General features: G+C 40.7%; 41 non-coding genes across 41 annotated transcripts; all 41 read right to left on the minus strand.

Moving 5' to 3' along the window:
- Positions 1–235: 235 nt before the first annotated feature.
- trnat-ugu lies at positions 236–309 on the minus strand. Its single transcript has one exon. It is a non-coding gene; the product is annotated as a tRNA-Thr (tRNA).
- An 832-nt stretch (positions 310–1141) lies between these two features.
- trnat-ugu lies at positions 1142–1215 on the minus strand. The gene has a single exon. It is a non-coding gene; the product is annotated as a tRNA-Thr (tRNA).
- An 832-nt stretch (positions 1216–2047) lies between these two features.
- On the minus strand, positions 2048–2121 carry trnat-agu. The gene has a single exon. It is a non-coding gene; the product is annotated as a tRNA-Thr (tRNA).
- Positions 2122–2599: 478 nt separating this feature from the next.
- On the minus strand, positions 2600–2671 carry trnah-gug. The gene has a single exon. It is a non-coding gene; the product is annotated as a tRNA-His (tRNA).
- Positions 2672–2953: 282 nt separating this feature from the next.
- On the minus strand, positions 2954–3027 carry trnat-ugu. The gene has a single exon. It is a non-coding gene; the product is annotated as a tRNA-Thr (tRNA).
- A 478-nt stretch (positions 3028–3505) lies between these two features.
- On the minus strand, positions 3506–3577 carry trnah-gug. Its single transcript has one exon. It is a non-coding gene; the product is annotated as a tRNA-His (tRNA).
- A 282-nt stretch (positions 3578–3859) lies between these two features.
- trnat-ugu lies at positions 3860–3933 on the minus strand. The gene has a single exon. It is a non-coding gene; the product is annotated as a tRNA-Thr (tRNA).
- A 478-nt stretch (positions 3934–4411) lies between these two features.
- trnah-gug lies at positions 4412–4483 on the minus strand. Its single transcript has one exon. It is a non-coding gene; the product is annotated as a tRNA-His (tRNA).
- Positions 4484–4765: 282 nt separating this feature from the next.
- trnat-ugu lies at positions 4766–4839 on the minus strand. The gene has a single exon. It is a non-coding gene; the product is annotated as a tRNA-Thr (tRNA).
- A 478-nt stretch (positions 4840–5317) lies between these two features.
- On the minus strand, positions 5318–5389 carry trnah-gug. The gene has a single exon. It is a non-coding gene; the product is annotated as a tRNA-His (tRNA).
- A 282-nt stretch (positions 5390–5671) lies between these two features.
- trnat-ugu lies at positions 5672–5745 on the minus strand. Its single transcript has one exon. It is a non-coding gene; the product is annotated as a tRNA-Thr (tRNA).
- A 478-nt stretch (positions 5746–6223) lies between these two features.
- trnah-gug lies at positions 6224–6295 on the minus strand. The gene has a single exon. It is a non-coding gene; the product is annotated as a tRNA-His (tRNA).
- A 282-nt stretch (positions 6296–6577) lies between these two features.
- Positions 6578–6651, minus strand: trnat-agu. The gene has a single exon. It is a non-coding gene; the product is annotated as a tRNA-Thr (tRNA).
- A 478-nt stretch (positions 6652–7129) lies between these two features.
- Positions 7130–7201, minus strand: trnah-gug. Its single transcript has one exon. It is a non-coding gene; the product is annotated as a tRNA-His (tRNA).
- Positions 7202–7483: 282 nt separating this feature from the next.
- trnat-agu lies at positions 7484–7557 on the minus strand. Its single transcript has one exon. It is a non-coding gene; the product is annotated as a tRNA-Thr (tRNA).
- A 491-nt stretch (positions 7558–8048) lies between these two features.
- On the minus strand, positions 8049–8120 carry trnah-gug. Its single transcript has one exon. It is a non-coding gene; the product is annotated as a tRNA-His (tRNA).
- A 282-nt stretch (positions 8121–8402) lies between these two features.
- Positions 8403–8476, minus strand: trnat-agu. Its single transcript has one exon. It is a non-coding gene; the product is annotated as a tRNA-Thr (tRNA).
- Positions 8477–8954: 478 nt separating this feature from the next.
- On the minus strand, positions 8955–9026 carry trnah-gug. Its single transcript has one exon. It is a non-coding gene; the product is annotated as a tRNA-His (tRNA).
- Positions 9027–9308: 282 nt separating this feature from the next.
- trnat-ugu lies at positions 9309–9382 on the minus strand. The gene has a single exon. It is a non-coding gene; the product is annotated as a tRNA-Thr (tRNA).
- Positions 9383–9860: 478 nt separating this feature from the next.
- trnah-gug lies at positions 9861–9932 on the minus strand. Its single transcript has one exon. It is a non-coding gene; the product is annotated as a tRNA-His (tRNA).
- Positions 9933–10214: 282 nt separating this feature from the next.
- Positions 10215–10288, minus strand: trnat-agu. Its single transcript has one exon. It is a non-coding gene; the product is annotated as a tRNA-Thr (tRNA).
- Positions 10289–10766: 478 nt separating this feature from the next.
- trnah-gug lies at positions 10767–10838 on the minus strand. The gene has a single exon. It is a non-coding gene; the product is annotated as a tRNA-His (tRNA).
- A 282-nt stretch (positions 10839–11120) lies between these two features.
- On the minus strand, positions 11121–11194 carry trnap-agg. The gene has a single exon. It is a non-coding gene; the product is annotated as a tRNA-Pro (tRNA).
- A 478-nt stretch (positions 11195–11672) lies between these two features.
- On the minus strand, positions 11673–11744 carry trnah-gug. Its single transcript has one exon. It is a non-coding gene; the product is annotated as a tRNA-His (tRNA).
- Positions 11745–12026: 282 nt separating this feature from the next.
- trnat-agu lies at positions 12027–12100 on the minus strand. The gene has a single exon. It is a non-coding gene; the product is annotated as a tRNA-Thr (tRNA).
- A 478-nt stretch (positions 12101–12578) lies between these two features.
- Positions 12579–12650, minus strand: trnah-gug. Its single transcript has one exon. It is a non-coding gene; the product is annotated as a tRNA-His (tRNA).
- Positions 12651–12932: 282 nt separating this feature from the next.
- On the minus strand, positions 12933–13006 carry trnat-agu. The gene has a single exon. It is a non-coding gene; the product is annotated as a tRNA-Thr (tRNA).
- Positions 13007–13483: 477 nt separating this feature from the next.
- On the minus strand, positions 13484–13555 carry trnah-gug. Its single transcript has one exon. It is a non-coding gene; the product is annotated as a tRNA-His (tRNA).
- A 282-nt stretch (positions 13556–13837) lies between these two features.
- On the minus strand, positions 13838–13911 carry trnat-agu. The gene has a single exon. It is a non-coding gene; the product is annotated as a tRNA-Thr (tRNA).
- A 478-nt stretch (positions 13912–14389) lies between these two features.
- On the minus strand, positions 14390–14461 carry trnah-gug. Its single transcript has one exon. It is a non-coding gene; the product is annotated as a tRNA-His (tRNA).
- A 282-nt stretch (positions 14462–14743) lies between these two features.
- trnat-agu lies at positions 14744–14817 on the minus strand. Its single transcript has one exon. It is a non-coding gene; the product is annotated as a tRNA-Thr (tRNA).
- Positions 14818–15295: 478 nt separating this feature from the next.
- On the minus strand, positions 15296–15367 carry trnah-gug. The gene has a single exon. It is a non-coding gene; the product is annotated as a tRNA-His (tRNA).
- A 282-nt stretch (positions 15368–15649) lies between these two features.
- trnat-agu lies at positions 15650–15723 on the minus strand. Its single transcript has one exon. It is a non-coding gene; the product is annotated as a tRNA-Thr (tRNA).
- An 832-nt stretch (positions 15724–16555) lies between these two features.
- On the minus strand, positions 16556–16629 carry trnat-agu. Its single transcript has one exon. It is a non-coding gene; the product is annotated as a tRNA-Thr (tRNA).
- Positions 16630–17463: 834 nt separating this feature from the next.
- On the minus strand, positions 17464–17537 carry trnat-agu. Its single transcript has one exon. It is a non-coding gene; the product is annotated as a tRNA-Thr (tRNA).
- Positions 17538–18371: 834 nt separating this feature from the next.
- On the minus strand, positions 18372–18445 carry trnat-agu. The gene has a single exon. It is a non-coding gene; the product is annotated as a tRNA-Thr (tRNA).
- Positions 18446–19277: 832 nt separating this feature from the next.
- trnat-agu lies at positions 19278–19351 on the minus strand. The gene has a single exon. It is a non-coding gene; the product is annotated as a tRNA-Thr (tRNA).
- An 832-nt stretch (positions 19352–20183) lies between these two features.
- trnat-agu lies at positions 20184–20257 on the minus strand. The gene has a single exon. It is a non-coding gene; the product is annotated as a tRNA-Thr (tRNA).
- Positions 20258–21089: 832 nt separating this feature from the next.
- trnat-agu lies at positions 21090–21163 on the minus strand. The gene has a single exon. It is a non-coding gene; the product is annotated as a tRNA-Thr (tRNA).
- An 832-nt stretch (positions 21164–21995) lies between these two features.
- trnat-agu lies at positions 21996–22069 on the minus strand. The gene has a single exon. It is a non-coding gene; the product is annotated as a tRNA-Thr (tRNA).
- Positions 22070–22546: 477 nt separating this feature from the next.
- trnah-gug lies at positions 22547–22618 on the minus strand. Its single transcript has one exon. It is a non-coding gene; the product is annotated as a tRNA-His (tRNA).
- Between the last annotated feature and the right edge of the window lie 219 nt (positions 22619–22837).

Genomic DNA, 22837 nt, shown 5'->3' on the forward strand with positions numbered 1-22837 from the left:
CGTGTACAAGACGGCTAAACGCTTGAGTTGTTAGCCAGTTCAGCTTAACAAAGTTGTTACGTTTTAACTCTTTAAAAAACTGTCCTTTTTCCGTGAAATTGGATATCTCAATTGCATACTCCTGACGTCCTCTCTCCTCTCGCCACGCCTACTTCTCAAAACAAATTGGATGAGAAAACCAAAGGTACCTCCCCTCAGATCTTCTCCACCAATGGGTACAATGAACAGCTTGAAAAGGCACTGCTGAGATTCGAACTCAGGATCTCCTGTTTACAAGACAGGCGCTTTAACCAACTAAGCCACAGCACCAATACATGTAATTCTTTTGTGGGTATGAAAACACAAACCTATGTTCAATCAAAACAGTCATTCATTTAACCCATATCTCTGTCTTACAAAATCACATCACAAAACAAATGTAATTTCCTAATATTGGAAACGGTACGGACACCTTCAATTGATTAGCAAAAGGGTTTCTTAAACTGTGGTTTGTGACCAAAAGTGGTCCCTGAACATGTGAAAGTTGGTTTGCATGTTATGAGTAGAAATTCAGATTCATACAATATTTCTGCTTACTTTGGTGTTGTTCGCGGACAGTAAATCTCAAATTTGAGTGTCGACTGAAATTGGTGAAGAACCTCTGAAAGCATTTGTTAATGTAACTCATTAACCTAAAATGAGTTGAGGGACTTTGTCAAATGGAAGACTTGTTGAGTTTCTTTGCTTACACAGTTAGTTGTAACTCGTTCAAAATACAGCCCTTTTGCCATGACATTGTGAATCACTATGCCGTGACCCGGATTCGAACCTGGGTTGCTGCGGCCACAACGCAGAGTACTAACCACTATACGATCACGGCGAGCTACCAGAGCTTGCTCTTAGAGGTTACTCATGATGGGACAGTGACGTGTACAAGACGGCTAAACACTTGAGTTGTTAGCCAATTCAGCTTAACAAAGTTGTTACGTTTTAACTCTTTAAAAAACTGGCCTTTTTCCGTAAAATGGGATATCTCAATTGCATACTCCTGACGTCCTCTCTCCTCTCGCCACGCCTACTTCTCAAAACAAATTGGATGAGAAAACCAAAGGTACCTCCCCTCTGATCTTATCCACCAATGGGTACAATGAACAGCTTGAAAAGGCACTGCTGAGATTCGAACTCAGGATCTCCTGTTTACTAGACAGGCGCTTTAACCAACTAAGCCACAGCACCAATACATGTAATTCTTTTGTGGGTATGAAAACCCAAACCTATGTTCAATCAAAACAGTCATTCATTTAACCCATATCTCTGTCTTACAAAATCACATCACAAAACAAATGTAATTTCCTAATATTGGAAACGGTACGGACACCTTCAATTGATTAGCAAAAGGGTTTCTTAAACTGTGGTTTGGGACCAAAAGTGGGCCCTGAACATGTGAAAGTTGGTTTGCATGTTATGAGTAAAAATTCAGATTCATACAATATTTCTCCTTACTTTGGTGTTGTTCGCGGACAGTAAATCTCAAATTTGAGTGTCGACTGAAATTGGTGAAGAACCTCTGAAAGCATTCGTTAATGTAACTCATTAACCTAAAATGAGTTGAGGGACTTTGTCAAATGGAAGACTTGTTGAGTTTCTTTGCTTACACAGTAAGTTGTAACTCGTTCAAAATACAGCCCTTTTGCCATGACATTGTGAACCACTATGCCATGACCCGGATTCGAACCGGGGTTGCTGCGGCCACAACTCAGAGTACTAACCACTATACGATCACGGCGAGCTACCAGAGCTTGCTCTTAGAGGTTAGTCAGGATGGGACAGTGACGTGTACAAGACGGCTAAACGCTTGAGTTGTTAGCTAGTTCAGCTTTACAAAGTTGTTACGTTTTAACTCTTTCAAAAACTGGCCTTTTTCCGTGAAATTGGATATCTCAATTGCATACTCCTGACGTCCTCTCTCCTCTCGCCACGCCTACTTCTCAAAACAAATTGGATGAGAAAACCAAAGGTACCTCCCCTCAGATCTTCTCCACCAATGGGTACAATGAACAGCTTGAAAAGGCACTGCTGAGATTCGAACTCAGGATCTCCTGTTTACTAGACAGGCGCTTTAACCAACTAAGCCACAGCACCAATACATGTAATTCTTTTGTGGGTATGAAAACACAAACCTATGTTCAATCAAAACAGTCATTCATTTAACCCATATCTCTGTCTTACAAAATCACATCACAAAACAAATGTAATTTCCTAATATTGGAAACGGTACGGACACCTTCAATTGATTAGCAAAAGGGTTTCTTAAACTGTGGTTTGTGACCAAAAGTGGTCCCTGAACATGTGAAAGTTGGTTTGCATGTTATGAGTAGAAATTCAGATTCATACAATATTTCTGCTTACTTTGGTGTTGTTCGCGGACAGTAAATCTCAAATTTGAGTGTCGACTGAAATTGGTGAAGAACCTCTGAAAGCATTTGTTAATGTAACTCATTAACCTAAAATGAGTTGAGGGACTTTGTCAAATGGAAGACTTGTTGAGTTTCTTTGCTTACACAGTAAGTTGTAACTCGTTCAAAATAAAGCCCTTTTGCCATGACATTGTGAATCACTATGCCGTGACCCGGATTCGAACCGGGGTTGCTGCGGCCACAACGCAGAGTACTAACCACTATACGATCACGGCGAGCTACCAGAGCTTGCTCTTAGAGGTTAGTCAGGATGGGACAGTGACGTGTACAAGACGGCTAAACGCTTGAGTTGTTAGCTAGTTCAGCTTTACAAAGTTGTTACGTTTTAACTCTTTCAAAAACTGGCCTTTTTCCGTAAAATTGGATATCTCAATTGCATACTCCTGACGTCCTCTCTCCTCTCGCCACGCCTACTTCTCAAAACAAATTGGATGAGAAAACCAAAGGTACCTCCCCTCAGATCTTCTCCACCAATGGGTACAATGAACAGCTTGAAAAGGCACTGCTGAGATTCGAACTCAGGATCTCCTGTTTACAAGACAGGCGCTTTAACCAACTAAGCCACAGCACCAATACATGTAATTCTTTTGTGGGTATGAAAACACAAACCTATGTTCAATCAAAACAGTCATTCATTTAACCCATATCTCTGTCTTACAAAATCACATCACAAAACAAATGTAATTTCCTAATATTGGAAACGGTACGGACACCTTCAATTGATTAGCAAAAGGGTTTCTTAAACTGTGGTTTGGGACCAAAAGTGGTCCCTGAACATGTGAAAGTTGGTTTGCATGTTATGAGTAGAAATTCAGATTCATACAATATTTCTGCTTACTTTGGTGTTGTTCGCGGACAGTAAATCTCAAATTTGAGTGTCGACTGAAATTGGTGAAGAACCTCTGAAAGCATTCGTTAATGTAACTCATTAACCTAAAATGAGTTGAGGGACTTTGTCAAATGGAAGACTTGTTGAGTTTCTTTGCTTACACAGTAAGTTGTAACTCGTTCAAAATAAAGCCCTTTTGCCATGACATTGTGAATCACTATGCCGTGACCCGGATTCGAACCGGGGTTGCTGCGGCCACAACGCAGAGTACTAACCACTATACGATCACGGCGAGCTACCAGAGCTTGCTCTTAGAGGTTAGTCATGATGGGACAGTGACGTGTACAAGACGGCTAAACGCTTGAGTTGTTAGCTAGTTCAGCTTTACAAAGTTGTTACGTTTTAACTCTTTCAAAAACTGGCCTTTTTCCGTGAAATTGGATATCTCAATTGCATACTCCTGACGTCCTCTCTCCTCTCGCCACGCCTACTTCTCAAAACAAATTGGATGAGAAAACCAAAGGTACCTCCCCTCAGATCTTCTCCACCAATGGGTACAATGAACAGCTTGAAAAGGCACTGCTGAGATTCGAACTCAGGATCTCCTGTTTACAAGACAGGCGCTTTAACCAACTAAGCCACAGCACCAATACATGTAATTCTTTTGTGGGTATGAAAACACAAACCTATGTTCAATCAAAACAGTCATTCATTTAACCCATATCTCTGTCTTACAAAATCACATCACAAAACAAATGTAATTTCCTAATATTGGAAACGGTACGGACACCTTCAATTGATTAGCAAAAGGGTTTCTTAAACTGTGGTTTGGGACCAAAAGTGGTCCCTGAACATGTGAAAGTTGGTTTGCATGTTATGAGTAGAAATTCAGATTCATACAATATTTCTGCTTACTTTGGTGTTGTTCGCGGACAGTAAATCTCAAATTTGAGTGTCGACTGAAATTGGTGAAGAACCTCTGAAAGCATTCGTTAATGTAACTCATTAACCTAAAATGAGTTGAGGGACTTTGTCAAATGGAAGACTTGTTGAGTTTCTTTGCTTACACAGTAAGTTGTAACTCGTTCAAAATAAAGCCCTTTTGCCATGACATTGTGAATCACTATGCCGTGACCCGGATTCGAACCGGGGTTGCTGCGGCCACAACGCAGAGTACTAACCACTATACGATCACGGCGAGCTACCAGAGCTTGCTCTTAGAGGTTACTCAGGATGGGACAGTGACGTGTACAAGATGGCTAAACGCTTGAGTTGTTAGCCAGTTCAGCTTTACAAAGTTGTTACGTTTTAACTCTTTCAAAAACTGGCCTTTTTCCGTGAAATTGGATATCTCAATTGCATACTCCTGACGTCCTCTCTCCTCTCGCCACGCCTACTTCTCAAAACAAATTGGATGAGAAAACCAAAGGTACCTCCCCTCAGATCTTCTCCACCAATGGGTACAATGAACAGCTTGAAAAGGCACTGCTGAGATTCGAACTCAGGATCTCCTGTTTACAAGACAGGCGCTTTAACCAACTAAGCCACAGCACCAATACATGTAATTCTTTTGTGGGTATGAAAACACAAACCTATGTTCAATCAAAACAGTCATTCATTTAACCCATATCTCTGTCTTACAAAATCACATCACAAAACAAATGTAATTTCCTAATATTGGAAACGGTACGGACACCTTCAATTGATTAGCAAAAGGGTTTCTTAAACTGTGGTTTGTGACCAAAAGTGGTCCCTGAACATGTGAAAGTTGGTTTGCATGTTATGAGTAGAAATTCAGATTCATACAATATTTCTGCTTACTTTGGTGTTGTTCGCGGACAGTAAATCTCAAATTTGAGTGTCGACTGAAATTGGTGAAGAACCTCTGAAAGCATTCGTTAATGTAACTCATTAACCTAAAATGAGTTGAGGGACTTTGTCAAATGGAAGACTTGTTGAGTTTCTTTGCTTACACAGTAAGTTGTAACTCGTTCAAAATAAAGCCCTTTTGCCATGACATTGTGAATCACTATGCCGTGACCCGGATTCGAACCGGGGTTGCTGCGGCCACAACGCAGAGTACTAACCACTATACGATCACGGCGAGCTACCAGAGCTTGCTCTTAGAGGTTAGTCAGGATGGGACAGTGACGTGTACAAGATGGCTAAACGCTTGAGTTGTTAGCTAGTTCAGCTTTACAAAGTTGTTACGTTTTAACTCTTTCAAAAACTGGCCTTTTTCCGTGAAATTGGATATCTCAATTGCATACTCCTGACGTCCTCTCTCCTCTCGCCACGCCTACTTCTCAAAACAAATTGGATGAGAAAACCAAAGGTACCTCCCCTCAGATCTTCTCCACCAATGGGTACAATGAACAGCTTGAAAAGGCACTGCTGAGATTCGAACTCAGGATCTCCTGTTTACTAGACAGGCGCTTTAACCAACTAAGCCACAGCACCAATACATGTAATTCTTTTGTGGGTATGAAAACACAAACCTATGTTCAATCAAAACAGTCATTCATTTAACCCATATCTCTGTCTTACAAAATCACATCACAAAACAAATGTAATTTCCTAATATTGGAAACGGTACGGACACCTTCAATTGATTAGCAAAAGGGTTTCTTAAACTGTGGTTTGTGACCAAAAGTGGGCCCTGAACATGTGAAAGTTGGTTTGCATGTTATGAGTAGAAATTCAGATTCATACAATATTTCTGCTTACTTTGGTGTTGTTCGCGGACAGTAAATCTCAAATTTGAGTGTCGACTGAAATTGGTGAAGAACCTCTGAAAGCATTCGTTAATGTAACTCATTAACCTAAAATGAGTTGAGGGACTTTGTCAAATGGAAGACTTGTTGAGTTTCTTTGCTTACACAGTAAGTTGTAACTCGTTCAAAATAAAGCCCTTTTGCCATGACATTGTGAATCACTATGCCGTGACCCGGATTCGAACCGGGGTTGCTGCGGCCACAACGCAGAGTACTAACCACTATACGATCACGGCGAGCTACCAGAGCTTGCTCTTAGAGGTTAGTCAGGATGGGACAGTGACGTGTACAAGATGGCTAAACGCTTGAGTTGTTAGCCAGTTCAGCTTTACAAAGTTGTTACGTTTTAACTCTTTCAAAAACTGGCCTTTTTCCGTGAAATTGGATATCTCAATTGCATACTCCTGACGTCCTCTCTCCTCTCGCCACGCCTACTTCTCAAAACAAATTGGATGAGAAAACCAAAGGTACCTCCCCTCAGATCTTCTCCACCAATGGGTACAATGAACAGCTTGAAAAGGCACTGCTGAGATTCGAACTCAGGATCTCCTGTTTACTAGACAGGCGCTTTAACCAACTAAGCCACAGCACCAATACATGTAATTCTTTTGTGGGTATGAAAACACAAACCTATGTTCAATCAAAACAGTCATTCATTTAACCCATATCTCTGTCTTACAAAATCACATCACAAAACAAATGTAATTTCCTAATATTGGAAACGGTACGGACACCTTCAATTGATTAGCAAAAGGGTTTCTTAAACTGTGGTTTGTGACCAAAAGTGGGCCCTGAACATGTGAAAGTTGGTTTGCATGTTATGAGTAGAAATTCAGATTCATACAATATTTCTGCTTACTTTGGTGTTGTTCGCGGACAGTAAATCTCAAATTTGAGTGTCGACTGAAATTGGTGAAGAACCTCTGAAAGCATTTGTTAATGTAACTCATTAACCTAAAATGAGTTGAGGGACTTTGTCAAATGGAAGACTTGTTGAGTTTCTTTGCTTACACAGTAAGTTGTAACTCGTTCAAAATAAAGCCCTTTTGCCATGACATTGTGAATCACTATGCCGTGACCCGGATTCGAACCGGGGTTGCTGCGGCCACAACGCAGAGTACTAACCACTATACGATCACGGCGAGCTACCAGAGCTTGCTCTTAGAGGTTACTCAGGATGGGACAGTGACGTGTACAAGATGGCTAAACGCTTGAGTTGTTAGCCAGTTCAGCTTTACAAAGTTGTTACGTTTTAACTCTTTCAAAAACTGGCCTTTTTCCGTGAAATTGGATATCTCAATTGCATACTCCTGACGTCCTCTCTCCTCTCGCCACGCCTACTTCTCAAAACAAATTGGATGAGAAAACCAAAGGTACCTCCCCTCAGATCTTCTCCACCAATGGGTACAATGAACAGCTTGAAAAGGCACTGCTGAGATTCGAACTCAGGATCTCCTGTTTACTAGACAGGCGCTTTAACCAACTAAGCCACAGCACCAATACATGTAATTCTTTTGTGGGTATGAAAACACAAACCTATGTTCAATCAAAACAGTCATTCATTTAACCCATATCTCTGTCTTACAAAATCACATCACAAAACAAATGTAATTTCCTAATATTGGAAACGGTACGGACACCTTCAATTGATTAGCAAAAGGGTTTCTTAAACTGTGGTTTGTGACCAAAAGTGGTCCCTGAACATGTGAAAGTTGGTTTGCATGTTATGAGTAGAAATTCAGATTCATACAATATTTCTGCTTACTTTGGTGTTGTTCGCGGACAGTAAATCTCAAATTTGAATGTCGACTGAAATTGGTGAAGAACCTCTGAAAGCATTCGTTAATGTAACTTCGTTAAGTTACTCATTAACCTAAAATGAGTTGAGGGACTTTGTCAAATGGAAGACTTGTTGAGTTTCTTTGATTACACAGTTAGTTGTAACTCGTTCAAAATTAAGCCCGTTTGCCATGACATTGTGAATCACTATGCCGTGACCCGGATTCGAACCGGGGTTGCTGCGGCCACAACGCAGAGTACTAACCACTATACGATCACGGCGAGCTACCAGAGCTTGCTCTTAGAGGTTACTCAGGATGGGACAGTGACGTGTACAAGATGGCTAAACGCTTGAGTTGTTAGCTAGTTCAGCTTTACAAAGTTGTTACGTTTTAACTCTTTCAAAAACTGGCCTTTTTCCGTAAAATTGGATATCTCAATTGCATACTCCTGACGTCCTCTCTCCTCTCGCCACGCCTACTTCTCAAAACAAATTGGATGAGAAAACCAAAGGTACCTCCCCTCAGATCTTCTCCACCAATGGGTACAATGAACAGCTTGAAAAGGCACTGCTGAGATTCGAACTCAGGATCTCCTGTTTACTAGACAGGCGCTTTAACCAACTAAGCCACAGCACCAATACATGTAATTCTTTTATGGGTATGAAAACACAAACCTATGTTCAATCAAAACAGTCATTCATTTAACCCATATCTCTGTCTTACAAAATCACATCACAAAACAAATGTAATTTCCTAATATTGGAAACGGTACGGACACCTTCAATTGATTAGCAAAAGGGTTTCTTAAACTGTGGTTTGTGACCAAAAGTGGTCCCTGAACATGTGAAAGTTGGTTTGCATGTTATGAGTAGAAATTCAGATTCATACAATATTTCTGCTTACTTTGGTGTTGTTCGCGGACAGTAAATCTCAAATTTGAGTGTCGACTGAAATTGGTGAAGAACCTCTGAAAGCATTTGTTAATGTAACTCATTAACCTAAAATGAGTTGAGGGACTTTGTCAAATGGAAGACTTGTTGAGTTTCTTTGCTTACACAGTAAGTTGTAACTCGTTCAAAATACAGCCCTTTTGCCATGACATTGTGAATCACTATGCCGTGACCCGGATTCGAACCGGGGTTGCTGCGGCCACAACGCAGAGTACTAACCACTATACGATCACGGCGAGCTACCAGAGCTTGCTCTTAGAGGTTACTCATGATGGGACAGTGACGTGTACAAGATGGCTAAACGCTTGAGTTGTTAGCTAGTTCAGCTTTACAAAGTTGTTACGTTTTAACTCTTTCAAAAACTGGCCTTTTTCCGTGAAATTGGATATCTCAATTGCATACTCCTGACGTCCTCTCTCCTCTCGCCACGCCTACTTCTCAAAACAAATTGGATGAGAAAACCAAAGGTACCTCCCCTCAGATCTTCTCCACCAATGGGTACAATGAACAGCTTGAAAAGGCACTGCTGAGATTCGAACTCAGGATCTCCTGTTTACAAGACAGGCGCTTTAACCAACTAAGCCACAGCACCAATACATGTAATTCTTTTGTGGGTATGAAAACACAAACCTATGTTCAATCAAAACAGTCATTCATTTAACCCATATCTCTGTCTTACAAAATCACATCACAAAACAAATGTAATTTCCTAATATTGGAAACGGTACGGACACCTTCAATTGATTAGCAAAAGGGTTTCTTAAACTGTGGTTTGTGACCAAAAGTGGTCCCTGAACATGTGAAAGTTGGTTTGCATGTTATGAGTAGAAATTCAGATTCATACAATATTTCTGCTTACTTTGGTGTTGTTCGCGGACAGTAAATCTCAAATTTGAGTGTCGACTGAAATTGGTGAAGAACCTCTGAAAGCATTTGTTAATGTAACTCATTAACCTAAAATGAGTTGAGGGACTTTGTCAAATGGAAGACTTGTTGAGTTTCTTTGCTTACACAGTAAGTTGTAACTCGTTCAAAATAAAGCCCTTTTGCCATGACATTGTGAATCACTATGCCGTGACCCGGATTCGAACCGGGGTTGCTGCGGCCACAACGCAGAGTACTAACCACTATACGATCACGGCGAGCTACCAGAGCTTGCTCTTAGAGGTTAGTCAGGATGGGACAGTGACGTGTACAAGATGGCTAAACGCTTGAGTTGTTAGCTAGTTCAGCTTTACAAAGTTGTTACGTTTTAACTCATTCAAAAACTGCCCTTTTTCCGTGAAATTGGATATCTCAATCGCATACTCCTGACGTCCTCTCTCCTCTCGTCACGCCTACTTCTCAAAACAAATTGGATGAGAAAACCAAAGGTACCTCCCCTCAGATCTTCTCCACCAATGGGTACAATGAACAGCTTGAAAAGGCACTGCTGAGATTCGAACTCAGGATCTCCTGTTTACTAGACAGGCGCTTTAACCAACTAAGCCACAGCACCAATACATGTAATTCGTTTGTGGGTATGAAAACCCAAACCTATGTTCAATCAAAACAGTCATTCATTTAACCCATATCTCTGTCTTACAAAATCACATCACAAAACAAATGTAATTTCCTAATATTGGAATCGATACGGACACCTTCAATTGATTAGCAAAAGGGTTTCTTAAACTGTGGTTTGTGACCAAAAGTGGTCCCTGAACATGTGAAAGTTGGTTTGCATGTTATGAGTAAAAATTCAGATTCATACAATATTTCTGCTTACTTTGGTGTTGTTCGCGGACAGTAAATCTCAAATTTGAGTGTCGACTGAAATTGGTGAAGAACCTCTGAAAGCATTTGTTAATGTAACTCATTAACCTGAAATGAGTTGAGGGACTTTGTCAAATGGAAGACTTGTTGAGTTTCTTTGCTTACACAGTAAGTTGTAACTCGTTCAAAATACAGCCCTTTTGCCATGACATTGTGAATCACTATGCCGTGACCCGGATTCGAACCGGGGTTGCTGCGGCCACAACGCAGAGTACTAACCACTATACGATCACGGCGAGCTACCAGAGCTTGCTCTTAGAGGTTAGTCAGGATGGGACAGTGACGTGTACAAGATGGCTAAACGCTTGAGTTGTTAGCTAGTTCAGCTTTACAAAGTTGTTACGTTTTAACTCATTCAAAAACTGCCCTTTTTCCGTGAAATTGGATATCTCAATTGCATACTCCTGACGTCCTCTCTCCTCTCGCCACGCCTACTTCTCAAAACAAATTGGATGAGAAAACCAAAGGTACCTCCCCTCAGATCTTCTCCACCAACAGGTACAATGAACAGCTTGAAAAGGCACTGCTGATATTCGAACTCAGGATCTCCTGTTTCCTAGACAGGCGCTTTAACCAACTAAGCCACAGCACCAATACATGTAATTCTTTTGTGGGTATGAAAACCCAAACCTATGTTCAATCAAAACAGTCATTCATTTAACCCATATCTCTGTCTTACAAAATCACATCACAAAACAAATGTAATTTCCTAATATTGGAAACGGTACGGACACCTTCAATTGATTAGCAAAAGGGTTTCTTAAACTGTGGTTTGGGACCAAAAGTGGGCCCTGAACATGTGAAAGTTGGTTTGCATGTTATGAGTAGAAATTCAGATTCATACAATATTTCTGCTTACTTTGGTGTTGTTCGCGGACAGTAAATCTCAAATTTGAGTGTCGACTGAAATTGGTGAAGAACCTCTGAAAGCATTCGTTAATGTAACTCATTAACCTAAAATGAGTTGAGGGACTTTGTCAAATGGAAGACTTGTTGAGTTTCTTTGCTTACACAGTAAGTTGTAACTCGTTCAAAATAAAGCCCTTTTGCCATGACATTGTGAATCACTATGCCGTGACCCGGATTCGAACCGGGGTTGCTGCGGCCACAACGCAGAGTACTAACCACTATACGATCACGGCGAGCTACCAGAGCTTGCTCTTAGAGGTTAGTCAGGATGGGACAGTGACGTGTACAAGATGGCTAAACGCTTGAGTTGTTAGCCAGTTCAGCTTTACAAAGTTGTTACGTTTTAACTCTTTCAAAAACTGGCCTTTTTCCGTAAAATTGGATATCTCAATTGCATACTCCTGACGTCCTCTCTCCTCTCGCCACGCCTACTTCTCAAAACAAATTGGATGAGAAAACCAAAGGTACCTCCCCTCAGATCTTCTCCACCAATGGGTACAATGAACAGCTTGAAAAGGCACTGCTGAGATTCGAACTCAGGATCTCCTGTTTACTAGACAGGCGCTTTAACCAACTAAGCCACAGCACCAATACATGTAAATCTTTTGTGGGTATGAAAACACACACCTATGTTCAATCAAAACAGTCATTCATTTAACCCATATCTCTGTCTTACAAAATCACATCACAAAACAAATGTAATTTCCTAATATTGGAAACGGTACGGACACCTTCAATTGATTAGCAAAAGGGTTTCTTAAACTGTGGTTTGTGACCAAAAGTGGTCCCTGAACATGTGAAAGTTGGTTTGCATGTTATGAGTAGAAATTCAGATTCATACAATATTTCTGCTTACTTTGGTGTTGTTCGCGGACAGTAAATCTCACATTTTAGTGTCGACTGAAATTGGTGAAGAACCTCTGAAAGCATTTGTTAATGTAACTCATTAACCTGAAATGAGTTGAGGGACTTTGTCAAATGGAAGACTTGTTGAGTTTCTTTGCTTACACAGTAAGTTGTAACTCGTTCAAAATAAAGCCCTTTTGCCATGACATTGTGAATCACTATGCCGTGACCCGGATTCGAACCGGGGTTGCTGCGGCCACAACGCAGAGTACTAACCACTATACGATCACGGCGAGCTACCAGAGCTTGCTCTTAGAGGTTAGTCAGGATGGGACAGTGACGTGTACAAGATGGCTAAACGCTTGAGTTGTTAGCTAGTTCAGCTTTACAAAGTTGTTACGTTTTAACTCTTTCAAAAACTGGCCTTTTTCCGTAAAATTGGATATCTCAATTGCATACTCCTGACGTCCTCTCTCCTCTCGCCACGCCTACTTCTCAAAACAAATTGGATGAGAAAACCAAAGGTACCTCCCCTCAGATCTTCTCCACCAATGGGTACAATGAACAGCTTGAAAAGGCACTGCTGAGATTCGAACTCAGGATCTCCTGTTTACTAGACAGGCGCTTTAACCAACTAAGCCACAGCACCAATACATGTATTCTTTTGTGGGTATGAAAACACAAACCTATGTTCAATCAAAACAGTCATTCATTTAACCCATATCTCTGTCTTACAAAATCACATCACAAAACAAATGTAATTTCCTAATATTGGAAACGGTACGGACACCTTCAATTGATTAGCAAAAGGGTTTCTTAAACTGTGGTTTGTGACCAAAAGTGGGCCCTGAACATGTGAAAGTTGGTTTGCATGTTATGAGTAGAAATTCAGATTCATACAATATTTCTGCTTACTTTGGTGTTGTTCGCGGACAGTAAATCTCAAATTTGAGTGTCGACTGAAATTGGTGAAGAACCTCTGAAAGCATTTGTTAATGTAACTCATTAACCTAAAATGAGTTGAGGGACTTTGTCAAATGGAAGACTTGTTGAGTTTCTTTGCTTACACAGTAAGTTGTAACTCGTTCAAAATAAAGCCCTTTTGCCATGACATTGTGAATCACTATGCCGTGACCCGGATTCGAACCGGGGTTGCTGCGGCCACAACGCAGAGTACTAACCACTATACGATCACGGCGAGCTACCAGAGCTTGCTCTTAGAGGTTACTCAGGATGGGACAGTGACGTGTACAAGATGGCTAAACGCTTGAGTTGTTAGCCAGTTCAGCTTTACAAAGTTGTTACGTTTTAACTCTTTCAAAAACTGGCCTTTTTCCGTAAAATTGGATATCTCAATTGCATACTCCTGACGTCCTCTCTCCTCTCGCCACGCCTACTTCTCAAAACAAATTGGATGAGAAAACCAAAGGTACCTCCCCTCAGATCTTCTCCACCAATGGGTACAATGAACAGCTTGAAAAGGCACTGCTGAGATTCGAACTCAGGATCTCCTGTTTACTAGACAGGCGCTTTAACCAACTAAGCCACAGCACCAATACATGTAATTCTTTTGTGGGTATGAAAACACAAACCTATGTTCAATCAAAACAGTCATTCATTTAACCCATATCTCTGTCTTACAAAATCACATCACAAAACAAATGTAATTTCCTAATATTGGAAACGGTACGGACACCTTCAATTGATTAGCAAAAGGGTTTCTTAAACTGTGGTTTGTGACCAAAAGTGGTCCCTGAACATGTGAAAGTTGGTTTGCATGTTATGAGTAGAAATTCAGATTCATACAATATTTCTGCTTACTTTGGTGTTGTTCGCGGACAGTAAATCTCAAATTTGAGTGTCGACTGAAATTGGTGAAGAACCTCTGAAAGCATTTGTTAATGTAACTCATTAACCTAAAATGAGTTGAGGGACTTTGTCAAATGGAAGACTTGTTGAGTTTCTTTGCTTACACAGTAAGTTGTAACTCGTTCAAAATAAAGCCCTTTTGCCATGACATTGTGAATCACTATGCCGTGACCCGGATTCGAACCGGGGTTGCTGCGGCCACAACGCAGAGTACTAACCACTATACGATCACGGCGAGCTACCAGAGCTTGCTCTTAGAGGTTAGTCAGGATGGGACAGTGACGTGTACAAGATGGCTAAACGCTTGAGTTGTTAGCTAGTTCAGCTTTACAAAGTTGTTACGTTTTAACTCTTTCAAAAACTGGCCTTTTTCCGTAAAATTGGATATCTCAATTGCATACTCCTGACGTCCTCTCTCCTCTCGCCACGCCTACTTCTCAAAACAAATTGGATGAGAAAACCAAAGGTACCTCCCCTCAGATCTTCTCCACCAATGGGTACAATGAACAGCTTGAAAAGGCACTGCTGAGATTCGAACTCAGGATCTCCTGTTTACTAGACAGGCGCTTTAACCAACTAAGCCACAGCACCAATACATGTAATTCTTTTGTGGGTATGAAAACACAAACCTATGTTCAATCAAAACAGTCATTCATTTAACCCATATCTCTGTCTTACAAAATCACATCACAAAACAAATGTAATTTCCTAATATTGGAAACGGTACGGACACCTTCAATTGATTAGCAAAAGGGTTTCTTAAACTGTGGTTTGTGACCAAAAGTGGTCCCTGAACATGTGAAAGTTGGTTTGCATGTTATGAGTAGAAATTCAGATTCATACAATATTTCTGCTTACTTTGGTGTTGTTCGCGGACAGTAAATCTCAAATTTGAGTGTCGACTGAAATTGGTGAAGAACCTCTGAAAGCATTCGTTAATGTAACTCATTAACCTAAAATGAGTTGAGGGACTTTGTCAAATGGAAGACTTGTTGAGTTTCTTTGCTTACACAGTAAGTTGTAACTCGTTCAAAATAAAGCCCTTTTGCCATGACATTGTGAATCACTATGCCGTGACCCGGATTCGAACCGGGGTTGCTGCGGCCACAACGCAGAGTACTAACCACTATACGATCACGGCGAGCTACCAGAGCTTGCTCTTAGAGGTTAGTCAGGATGGGACAGTGACGTGTACAAGATGGCTAAACGCTTGAGTTGTTAGCCAGTTCAGCTTTACAAAGTTGTTACGTTTTAACTCTTTCAAAAACTGGCCTTTTTCCGTAAAATTGGATATCTCAATTGCATACTCCTGACGTCCTCTCTCCTCTCGCCACGCCTACTTCTCAAAACAAATTGGATGAGAAAACCAAAGGTACCTCCCCTCAGATCTTCTCCACCAATGGGTACAATGAACAGCTTGAAAAGGCACTGCTGAGATTCGAACTCAGGATCTCCTGTTTACAAGACAGGCGCTTTAACCAACTAAGCCACAGCACCAATACATGTAATTCTTTTATGGGTATGAAAACACAAACCTATGTTCAATCAAAACAGTCATTCATTTAACCCATATCTCTGTCTTACAAAATCACATCACAAAACAAATGTAATTTCCTAATATTGGAAACGGTACGGACACCTTCAATTGATTAGCAAAAGGGTTTCTTAAACTGTGGTTTGTGACCAAAAGTGGTCCCTGAACATGTGAAAGTTGGTTTGCATGTTATGAGTAGAAATTCAGATTCATACAATATTTCTGCTTACTTTGGTGTTGTTCGCGGACAGTAAATCTCAAATTTGAGTGTCGACTGAAATTGGTGAAGAACCTCTGAAAGCATTCGTTAATGTAACTCATTAACCTAAAATGAGTTGAGGGACTTTGTCAAATGGAAGACTTGTTGAGTTTCTTTGCTTACACAGTAAGTTGTAACTCGTTCAAAATAAAGACCTTTTGCCATGACATTGTGAACCACTATGCCGTGACCTGGATTCGAACCGGGGTTGCTGCTGCCACAACGCAGAGTACTAACCACTATACGATCACGGCGAGCTACCAGAGCTTGCTCTTAGAGGTTAGTCAGGATGGGACAGTGACGTGTACAAGACGGCTAAACGCTTGAGTTGTTAGCCAGTTCAGCTTTACAAAGTTGTTACGTTTTAACTCTTTCAAAAACTGGCCTTTTTCCGTAAAATTAAATATCCCAATTTCATACTCCTGACGTCCTCTCTCCTCTCGCCACGCCTACTTCTCAAAACAAATTGGATGAGAAAACCAAAGGTACCTCCCCTCAGATCTTCTCCACCAATGGGTACAATGAACAGCTTGAAAAGGCACTGCTGAGATTCGAACTCAGGATCTCCTGTTTACTAGACAGGCGCTTTAACCAACTAAGCCACAGCACCAATACATGTAATTCTTTTGTGGGTATGAAAACACAAACCTATGTTCAATCAAAACAGTCATTCATTTAACCCATATCTCTGTCTTACAAAATCACATCACAAAACAAATGTAATTTCCTAATATTGGAAACGGTACGGACACCTTCAATTGATTAGCAAAAGGGTTTCTTAAACTGTGGTTTGTGACCAAAAGTGGTCCCTGAACATGTGAAAGTTGGTTTGCATGTTATGAGTAGAAATTCAGATTCATACAATATTTCTGCTTACTTTGGTGTTGTTCGCGGACAGTAAATCTCAAATTTGAGTGTCGACTGAAATTGGTGAAGAACCTCTGAAAGCATTCGTTAATGTAACTCATTAACCTAAAATGAGTTAGAGGAACTTTGTCAAATGGAAGACTTGTTGAGTTTCTTTGCTTACACAGTAAGTTGTAACTCGTTCAAACTAAAGCCCTTTTGCCATGACATTGTGAACCACTATGCCTTGACCTGGATTCGAACCGGGGTTGTTGCGGCCACAACACAGAGTACTAACCACTATACGATCACGGCGAGCTACCAGAGCTTGCTCTTAGAGGTTAGTCAGGATGGGACAGTGACGTGTACAAGACGGCTAAACGCTTGAGTTGTTAGCCAGCTCAGCTTTACAAAGTTGTTACGTTTGAACTCATTCAAAAACTGCCCTTTTTCCCGTGAAATTGGATATCTCAATTGCATACTCCTGACGTCCTCTCTCCTCTCGCTACGCCTACTTCTCAAAACAAATTGGATGAGAAAACCAAAGATACCTCCCCTCAGATCTTCTCCACCAATGGGTACAATGAACAGCTTGAAAAGGCACTGCTGATATTCGAACTCAGGATCTCCTGTTTACTAGACAGGCGCTTTAACCAACTAAGCCACAGCACCAATACATGTAATTCTTTTGTGGGTATGAAAACCCAAACCTATGTTCAATCAAAACAGTCATTCATTTAACCCATATCTCTGTCTTACAAAATCACATCACAAAACAAATGTAATTTCCTAATATTGGAAACGGTACGGACACCTTCAATTGATTAGCAAAAGGGTTTCTTAAACTGTGGTTTGGGACCAAAAGTGGGCCCTGAACATGTGAAAGTTGGTTTTCATGTTATGAGTAAAAATTCAGATTCATACAAAATTTCTCCTTACTTTGGTGTTGTTCGCGGACAGTAAACCTCAAATTTGAGTGTCGACTGAAATTGGTGAAGAACCTCTGAAAGCATTCGTTAATGTAACTCATTAACCTAAAATGAGTTAAAGGAACTTTGTCAAATGGAAGACTTGTTGAGTTTCTTTGCTTACACAGTAAGTTGTAACTCGTTCAAAATAAAGACCTTTTGCCATGACATTGTGAACCACTATGCCGTGACCTGGATTCGAACCGGGGTTGCTAATGCCACAACGCAGAGTACTAACCACTATACGATCAAGGCGAGCTACCAGAGCTTGCTCTTAGAGGTTAGTCAGGATGGGACAGTGACGTGTACAAGACGGCTAAACGCTTGAGTTGTTAGCCAGCTCAGCTTTACAAAGTTGTTACGTTTGAACTCATTCAAAAACTGCCCTTTTTCCCGTGAAATTGGATATCTCAATTGCATACTCCTGACGTCCTCTCTCCTCTCGCCACGCCTACTTCTCAAAACAAATTGGATGAGAAAACCAAAGGTACCTCCCCTCAGATCTTCTCCACCAATGGGTACAATGAACAGCTTGAAAAGGCACTGCTGAGATTTGAACTCAGGATCTCCTGTTTACTAGACAGGCGCTTTAACCAACTACGCCACAACACCAATACATGTAATTCTTTTATGGGTGTGAAAACCCAAACCTATGTTCAATCAAAACAGTCATTCATTTAACCCATATCTCTGTCTTACAAAATCACATCACAAAACAAATGTAATTTCCTAATATTGGAAACGGTACGGACACCTTCAATTGATTAGCAAAAGGGTTTCTTAAACTGTGGTTTGGGACCAAAACTTGTCCCTGAACATGTGAAAGTTGGTTTGCATGTTATGAGTAAAAATTCAGATTCATACAATATTTCTCCTTACTTTGGTGTTGTTCGCGGACAGTAAATCTCAAATTTGAATGTCGACTGAAATTGGTGAAGAACCTCTGAAAGCATTCGTTAATGTAACTCATTAACCTAAAATGAGTTGAGGGACTTTGTCAAATGGAAGACTTGTTGAGTTTCTTTTCTTGCACAGTTAATGGTAACTAGTTCAAAATACAGCCTTTTTGAAATGAGATTGTGAATCACTATGCCGTGACCCGGATTCGAACAAGGGTTGCTGCGGCCACAACGCAGAGTACTAACCACTATACAATCACGGCAAGCTACCAGAGCTTGCTCTTAGCGGTAACTCATGATGGGACAGTGACGTGTACAAGACGGCTAAACGCTTGAGTTGTTAGCCAGTTCAGCTTTACAAAGTTGTTACGTTTTAACTCTTTCAAAAACTGGCCTTTTTCCGTAAAATTGGATATCTCAATTGCATACTCCTGACGTCCTCTCTCCTCTCGCCACGCCTACTTCTCAAAACAAATTGAATGAGAAAACCAAAGATACCTCCCCTCAGATCTTCTCCACCAATGGGTACAATGAACAGCTTGAAAAGGCACTGCTGAGATTTGAACTCAGGATCTCCTGTTTACTAGACAGGCGCTTTAACCAACTACGCCACAACACCAATACATGTAATTCTTTTATGGGTGTGAAAACCCAAACCTATGTTCAATCAAAACAGTCATTCATTTAACCCATATCTCTGTCTTACAAAATCACATCACAAAACAAATGTAATTTCCTAATATTGGAAACGGTACGGACACCTTCAATTGATTAGCAAAAGGGTTTCTTAAACTGTGGTTTGGGACCAAAACTTGTCCCTGAACATGTGAAAGTTGGTTTGCATGTTATGAGTAAAAATTCAGATTCATACAATATTTCTCCTTACTTTGGTGTTGTTCGCGGACAGTAAATCTCAAATTTGAATGTCGACTGAAATTGGTGAAGAACCTCTGAAAGCATTCGTTAATGTAACTCATTAACCTAAAATGAGTTGAGGGACTTTGTCAAATGGAAGACTTGTTGAGTTTCTTTTCTTGCACAGTTAATGGTAACTAGTTCAAAATACAGCCTTTTTGAAATGAGATTGTGAATCACTATGCCGTGACCCGGATTCGAACAAGGGTTGCTGCGGCCACAACGCAGAGTACTAACCACTATACGATCACGGCGAGCTAGCAGAGCTTACTCTTCGCGGTAACTCATGATGGGACAGTGACGTGTACAAGATGGCTAAACGCTTGAGTTGTTAGCCAGTTCAGCTTTACAAAGTTGTTACGTTTTAACTCTTTCAAAAACTGGCCTTTTTCCGTGAAATTGGATATCTCAATTGCATACTCCTGACATCCTCTCTCCTCTCGCCACGCCTACTTCTCAAAACAAATTGGATGAGAAAACCAAAGGTACCTCCCCTCAGATCTTCTCCACCAATGGGTACAATGAACAGCTTGAAAAGGCACTGCTGAGATTCGAACTCAGGATCTCCTGTTTACTAGACAGGCGCTTTAACCAACTAAGCCACAGCACCAATACATGTAATTCTTTTGTGGGTATGAAAACACAAACCTATGTTCAATCAAAACAGTCATTCATTTAACCCATATCTCTGTCTTACAAAATCACGTCACAAAACAAATGTAATTTCCTAATATTGGAAACGGTACGGACACCTTCAATTGATTAGCAAAAGGGTTTCTTAAACTGTGGTTTGGGACCAAAAGTGGTCCCTGAACATGTGAAAGTTGGTTTGCATGTTATGAGTAAAAATTCAGATTCATACAATATTTCTCCTTACTTTGGTGTTGTTCGCGGACAGTAAATCTCAAATTTGAGTGTCGACTGAAATTGGTGAAGAACCTCTGAAAGCATTCGTTAATGTAACTCATTAACCTAAAATGAGTTGAGGGACTTTGTCAAATGGAAGACTTGTTGAGTTTCTTTGCTTACACAGTTAGTTGTAACTCGTTCAAAATACAGCCTTTTTGAAATGAGATTGTGAATCACTATGCCGTGACCCGGATTCGAACAAGGGTTGCTGCGGCCACAACGCAGAGTACTAACCACTATACGATCACGGCGAGCTAGCAGAGCTTACTCTTAGCGGTAACTCATGATGGGACAGTGACGTGTACAAGATGGCTAAACGCTTGAGTTGTTAGCCAGTTCAGCTTTACAAAGTTGTTACGTTTTAACTCTTTCAAAAACTGGCCTTTTTCCGTAAAATTGGATATCTCAATTGCATACTCCTGACGTCCTCTCTCCTCTCACCACGCCTACTTCTCAAAACAAATTGGATGAGAAAACCAAAGGTACCTCCCCTCAGATCTTCTCCACCAATGGGTACAATGAACAGCTTGAAAAGGCACTGCTGAGATTCGAACTCAGGATCTCCTGTTTACTAGACAGGCGCTTTAACCAACTAAGCCACAGCACCAATACATGTAATTCTTTTGTGGGTATGAAAACCCAAACCTATGTTCAATCAAAACAGTCATTCATTTAACCCATATCTCTGTCTTACAAAATCACATCACAAAACAAATGTAATTTCCTAATATTGGAATCGATACGGACACCTTCAATTGATTAGCAAAAGGGTTTATTAAACTGTGGTTTGTGACCAAAAGTGGTCCCTGAACATGTGAAAGTTGGTTTGCATGTTATGAGTAGAAATTCAGATTCATACAATTTTTCTCCTTACTTTGGTGTTGTTCGCGGACAGTAAATCACAAATTTGAGTGTCGACTGAAATTGGTGAAGAAACTCTGAAAGCATTCGTTAATGTAACTCATTAACCTAAAATGATTTGAGGGACTTTGTCAAATGGAAGACTTGTTGAATTTCTTTGCTTACACAGTTAGTTGTAACTCGTTCAAAATACAGCCCTTTTGCCATGACAGTGTGAATCACTATGCCGTGACCAGAATTCGAACAAGGGTTGCTGCGGCCACAACGCAGAGTACTAACCACTATACGTTCACGGCGAGCTACCAGAGCTTGCTCTTAGAGGTTAGTCAGGATGGGACAGTGACGTGTACAAGACGGCTAAACGCTTGAGTTGTTAGCCAGTTCAGCTTTACAAAGTTGTTACGTTTTAACCCTTTCAAAAACTGGCCTTTTTCCGTAAAATTGGATATCTCAATTGCATACTCCTGACGGCCTCTCTCCTCTCGCCACGCCTACTTCTCAAAACAAATTGGATGAGAAAACCAAAGGTACCTCCCCTCTGATCTTCTCCACCAATGGGTACAATGAACAGCTTGAAAAGGCACTGCTGAGATTCGAACTCAGGATCTCCTGTTTACTAGACAGGCGCTTTAACCAACTAAGCCACAGCACCAATACATGTATTCTTTTATGGGTATGAAAACACACACCTATGTTCAATCAAAACAGTCATTCATTTAACCCATATCTCTGTCTTACAAAATCACATCACAAAACAAATGTAATTTCCTAATATTGGAAACGGTACGGACACCTTCAATTGATTAGCAAAAGGGTTTCTTAAACTGTGGTTTGTGACCAAAAGTGGTCCCTGAACATGTGAAAGTTGGTTTGCATGTTATGAGTAGAAATTCAGATTCATACAATATTTCTGCTTACTTTGGTGTTGTTCGCGGACAGTAAATCTCAAATTTGAGTGTCGACTGAAATTGGTGAAGAACCTCTGAAAGCATTTGTTAAAGTAACTCATTAACCTAAAATGAGTTGAGGGACTTTGTCAAATGGAAGACTTGTTGAGTTTCTTTGCTTACACAGTACGTTGTAACTCGTTCAAAATACAGCCCTTTTGCCATGACATTGTGAACCACTATGCCGTGACCCGGATTCGAACCAGGGTTGCTGCGGCCACAACGCAGAGTACTAACCACTATACGATCACGGCGAGCTACCAGAGCTTGCTCTTAGAGGTTAGTCAGGATGGGACAGTGACGTGTACAAGACGGCTAAACGCTTGAGTTGTTAGCTAGTTCAGCTTTACAAAGTTGTTACGTTTTAACTCTTTCAAAAACTGGCCTTTTTCCGTGAAATTGGATATCTCAATTGCATACTCCTGACGTCCTCTCTCCTCTCGCCACGCCTACTTCTCAAAACAAATTGGATG

This window comes from Coregonus clupeaformis, chromosome 30 (genome assembly GCF_020615455.1).
Source record: "Coregonus clupeaformis isolate EN_2021a chromosome 30, ASM2061545v1, whole genome shotgun sequence".
NCBI classification, from domain to species: Eukaryota; Metazoa; Chordata; class Actinopteri; order Salmoniformes; family Salmonidae; genus Coregonus; species Coregonus clupeaformis.